Source organism: Leptidea sinapis, chromosome 3 (genome assembly GCF_905404315.1).
Source record: "Leptidea sinapis chromosome 3, ilLepSina1.1, whole genome shotgun sequence".
Classification (NCBI taxonomy): Eukaryota; Metazoa; Arthropoda; class Insecta; order Lepidoptera; family Pieridae; genus Leptidea; species Leptidea sinapis.
In genome coordinates this window covers 16371497-16377496 of record NC_066267.1, presented here as the reverse complement: position 1 = coordinate 16377496, position 6000 = coordinate 16371497, and positions in this window count along the sequence as shown.

Below are 6000 nucleotides of genomic sequence, written 5' to 3'. Positions count from 1 at the left end.
AGAACGTGTGCCCCTGAGTTGACGCCGGTACTAACGCGTTTATTCCGGCACTCTTATACCAGAGGCGCAGTCCCTGACTCATGGAAGTCAGCCCTTGTCCATCCGATCCAAAAAAAGTAGACAGTTCGGATCCAGCAAACTACAGGCCTATTGCTATTACCTCCCTGCTCTCCAAAATCATGGAGAGGCATAATTAGCCGCCTGCTTTTGGTATACCTAGAGGGTCACCAGTTGATCAACGACCGATAAAACGGCTTTCACCATGGTCGGTCGGCAGGTGATCTTCTGGTATACCTAACACATAGATGGGCGGCGGCTATTGAAAGCAAGGGGGAAGGCCTGGCAGTTAGCCTGGATATAGCGAAGGCCTTTGATCGTGTATGGCACAAGGCGCTCCTCTCAAAACTTCCATCATTCTGGCTTCCCGAGAGCATTATGCAAGTGGACCTCCAGCTTCCTCACTGGGCGCAGGTTTTCAAGGAGCTTTCTTCCACGTGCTACAAAGCTTTGGAATGAGCTTCCTTGTGCGGTGTTTCCAGGACGATACGACGTGGGTACCTTCAAAAAAAGCACGTACACCTTCCTTAAAGGCCGGCAACGCTCTTGTGATTCCGCTGGTGTTGCAAGAGAATGTGGGCGGTGGTGATCACTTAACACCAGGTGACCCGTTCGCTCGTTTGTCCCCCTATTCCATAAAAAAAGCCTAACAAATAAGTTTATTATTGATAGTAACGTAAAAAACATATTATGCTTAAGGCGCTATAGTCCTAAAAAGTAACATTTTTGAAAATCTACTTAAAATACTTCTGCAAATACTACGGGTCCAATTTTTTGACATGTTTATCTTCATTTTTTATGGAATGCATTGATATGGAAGAGCGTGGCCTTCTGGCACAGGTGTTTCTCACTTAATAGAAGGTCCACGAGGGTGCAGAGAATGATTCTGGGATCATTTTTGAAATCCATGATGGCCGCCGCGCAAAATTATGATTACAACATTATGGGTATCGTATCCGAGTTTTTCGAGGGTGCAGAGAACGATTTTGTGATCAGTTTTGAAATCCAAAATGGCCGCCGCGCAAAATTATGATTACATCATTATGGGTATCGCATCCAAGGTTCTCGAGGGTGCATAAAACGAATTTGGGATCATTTTTTAAATCCAAAATGGCTGCCGTACAAAATTGTGATTACAGCAATATGGATATCGTGTCCGAGGTTCTCGAGGGTGCAGAGAATGATTTTGTGATCATTTTTGAAATCCAAGATGGCCACCGCACAAAATTATGATTTCAGCAATATGGATATCGTGTCCGAGGTTCTCTATGGTTGAGGGAGGCGATGGCTGGCTCATGCGTCATGCTCGTGAACGGGCGCTGCTTGTGGTGGCAGGATGATCCTGTTGCCGGAGACTCGGTTTCAGATTCTTAAAAGTTATTGTGTGTATATGTATGGATATATACATATTTATTTATTTATAATCGCTTGTAAAATGCTCACAGAATACCTTTATTTATTTATGGTGTATGTGGATGATGCAGCTACTGTACTCAATAACTTTTGTATTAATTTACATTTGCTTTTTTGACTTACTCGTGTAAGACATTGACTATTTGACGTTTGAGTTTGTCTGTTGCATCATTATACATATTATATTGTAATTTGAAATTATTTTTAAATCGATGTACTTAAATGTAAATCTTGATATAAAAGAGTGGCAATGAGTTTCTTGCTACTTCTTCTCATTAGCTCAACCCTTTACGAAGTAGCGGTAGATTCAATAAGAAAAATATTTTTTTTGACATTCATAAGTGTCATTTCCGTAGGTCAGCGTGAATAAACTGATTTTGATTTGATTTGATTTAAAATTATGATGTATGAGTATTTAATATGCATTTGTTCAGCGAAGTTTAGTGAAGCGCACTGGTTACTACCTAGACGCGGAAATAAAGAAAGATGGGTTGATGAGATCATAAAAATTGCTGGAGAAAACTGGACTCAGAAAGCAAAGTGAAGAACAAACTGGAAATAATTGTTGGAGGAGGCCTATGGAGGCCTACCAGGGGCCTTAACTATGTGAATTTTATATAAATGTATATTTTTATTTTATTATATAATGTTAGAATAATAAATATAAGGGCTTTATTATTATTATTATTATTATTTCTTTAACAGTACGTTATTTATTTTTCAAATTAAGTAAATTATTTATATGTAAGTTTCGTGAGTAAAATTTAGTCATAATAATTATATTTCTTAGTCTTATATAATAATAGTTATTACCAAATAATTTAACCATTATTACATGTTAGCATACAAGTTTTTTGTTTTTTTTTTCTCTTAAATTAATATTTACTTTGTGAAAATTATTAAAGCATGTGGTAGATACTTGTAATTGTTTGTTACATTAAGTACATTATATTATGTAGTCTGTATTATAAATATTTAATGCATCAATGTAAACAAATGTTGGTATTTCTAAATAAATAAATAATTAAAATAAAATAAACCTGCCCCAGAAGAAACTGTAACCTGTTCACGCGAGGAGAATTGCATAAAAGTCAGGAAGTCTCGCGACGATAAAAATGTATTTGGCACTGCAGAAGCGAGGCCTGCGCCATTAGAATGCGATAAATGTTCTTATATTGAATCTCAATCCTAAATTAGCTATTGTGTTCTAGCCTTAAATTATCAACAATAATGTCGTCACAAATGTTGAGCGATATAATCAAAGTTAACGTGTGTTTCACGTGTTGATCGCAGTTCGTGATAATCGTAAGCATGTCAAGGAACTAATTACTAATGGGACTAACTAGATATCCTTATCTTAAGTTCAATGTTAAAATTACCTGACCCGCTTGACAATGCAATGATTTTACTTAACGGTGTTTAATTTATCACCAATATTTGACGTGAATGTTACTTTAAATTTGCTTCAATGATGGAGAGGAGATGGATATACAATGTGGTGTTGTAGATACATAATATCTTCAATCAACATTAACAGTTTACTAAGATTCTCGAGAAGTAAAGAAACAAGTAAAATAAAAATTTAACAAAAAATACAACTGACTTCAAAAACACTATTCCAAATCAAGAGATAAAATAATTAATTACTAATTCTAGTAACGATTATTGTTATTTTTGGAATCGGTGTGCTCTCGTCTCTCCCCTCCTCACATCGCGTGTGCGACTCAAGCACATTCTACCTTTAACTATATATGTAGTTACAAACCTACTTTGGCTGACACAGACTCCAAAAATAACAATAATCGTTAATAGAATTAGATTAATTAATTAGATTGTATAAATATACGCAATTATTTTCATACTTTTTAGTGCATATTTTATCTATTGTTTTGGAACACTATTTAAAAGTCGGTTGTTTTGTTGTTAATTTTTATGTAATTTTTAGATTTTTAGTGAATCTGAACTACACCAACTAATAATTTGTCTAAATTTGTGTAGATCTACTTATTTTTGCAATGCAGCAATGAACGTAAGCGCATTGCAATTTTATAACAGACAGAAATTCCGCCACAGATCGCACCTTTACTGTAAGTTGTTAAGTCCATTGATCATAATATTATTAGACTACGACAATTACTTGACCATAACGACGTTACGGTAGGTGACTTAAATATCCTAATAGCATAAAAAAGATTCGGTCGAGTATCTTTAATTTGCCCCTAAGAATTGAAGAGTTACGTTACTTTGTCATGGATTTCATAATCAGAACCCAACCAAACTCTAACCAAACTACCTTCGAAGTCCTTTACAATAAAAAAGACAAAAATTATCAAAATCCGTTGGCGTAATAAAAAAAGCAAATTTAAGAATTTTATGGTTTTCTCATGGATGCCATTGTCAGATCTGGACCAAATTAAGAATTATCAAAATCAGATCACCCAGTCCAAAGTTTCGAAGTAACAAACATAAAAAAAAACATACCGACGAATTGAGAACCTCCTCCTTTTCTGAAGGCGGTTAGTAATCTATTGAGTTTTTGTGTTTTTTTTTTACTACATTTCAAACATTCCGCATAAAATATCTTTTGCCTTGGAAAAATTATGACGCTCGTTTGTATTTAAATCATTTCATCTTTCGTTGACTTATAAAATATTTGTGTGCAAAATACTACCCGTTAAGTCGAGCTTAGATCAGATCCAATCAGCCCACTCACGACCTCAACACTGATTCTCCGGTCAGGGACATTTGTATTTTACATTCTTTCAATATACCAACAGGATAAACTTCAAGCAGAGGCTGAAATTTTTATTGATTCCTTTTCTGACCCAAAGAATGGAAAAATTGTGATCAGCAATAAAATATAAGAATCTGATTGATCTGTTGCACAGATAATAAGCCCAAAGAAAATGTCGATACTGACCTACATGATTTCACTCAAGACACTACTGTGTCGACAACACAAACTCGTGCCGATGTTTTTGTTTTACAGATGGCTATTTGACACTGATTGAAAAAAAAAAAACTTTCAATCTAAACCAATATTGAAAACTAAAACTTGAATATCTGTAAGTTGTATCGGTGCTGCGGGGTAATATGATTCCACAAATTATCTGAAGCCTGCAAAGCCACTATTGTGGAATATGAAACACTAGAGTGAAGCACATTGGCTTCGTAATTCAATAGATTTTGAATGCAAAATGCAAGCAATTCACTGTGTCAATACTTTGGATTTGTATCAAAAATGTCTTCCTAATGTGGCTCCTGAAAGCGTCCAACTTTCTTTTTTTTATGAAAATAAGGGACGAGACGAGCAGGACGTTGAGCTGATGGTAATTGATACGCCCTGCCCATCACAATGTGCGCCGCTCAAGATTAATGAAAAACTCAAAAATTATGAGCGGCGCTACAACTGTGCTCGTCATCTTGAGACATAAGATGGCAAGTCTCATTTGCCCCGTAATTTCACTAGCTACCGCTGCTACTAGCGCCCTTCAGACCAAAACACACTAATGCTTACACATAACTGCTTCACGGAAGAAATTGGGCCGTTGTGGTAGAAGGAGCCTCGCACTGGTATTGTCTTCTTCTATTAGGTCTTGGGTTATAAGGTGAATGGTAATGCGGGATCAACCAATGCCCTAATTGAGCAATATTGATACGCTGTGTTCTTTTTCATCATCTATCTTAACTTTATATTTATTAAGTGATCACCGCTGCTCATGTTCTATTTCATAACTAAGATTGTTAACACCCTTTCTTTGCAAGCACCCACATCATTTATATTTGATAAACGGCAAAGCCGTCTCTTTTGTCTCGCCTTGGCGAAGTTCATAAATTTTAAAGTGGCGTAAGCGTGGGTACCTTCTTAAGAGCATAGTAAGCCTTAGCTCTTTTATCCTTATACCAGGTAGAGGAGATAGAAAGTGCGCGAATTCGCTAAGAAGTAATTTTAATAAGCGCCATATGCTATTCTTCAATTTGTAATAATTTTTAATCCATTAAGTGAAAGTTTTGTTTTCTTTTAAGCTTATGAATGGCATAAGTGAACCTTGGCACATTCTGTTAGGTAGAAATAAATATGTTGTTAAAAAACTAATCAATGATTGATAAATCATTGGTAATAAATTGCATTTAAATCGTTAATGACGTAGTACTAGTTACATAGCAAAAACTTTAAACGTAATTCTTTAAAGTATAAGTATATATAGAAATTTACTATATTTCCAAACTTTATTCTAAGAAAAGGAAAAGGTGATAAATAAGGGGCGCTGCAATTGGTGTGAAACATATTAATAAATTGGATTTCTACTTTGAAGCACGGACGACTAAAGAAAGAAGGACTCCGTGTCACCTTACATAACAGTGAATCACCAAAACAAGCCGGTAAACTTGTAAATACATAGCCACACGCACACACTTGCACTAATACAAGCCGATCGGCCGCCATTATGAGATTTGCCATCGTCTGTGACAGATCAGTTTGCGTCGCAATAAAATATTTTAAAAATGCCGTATTGCGTTGTGAAAAAG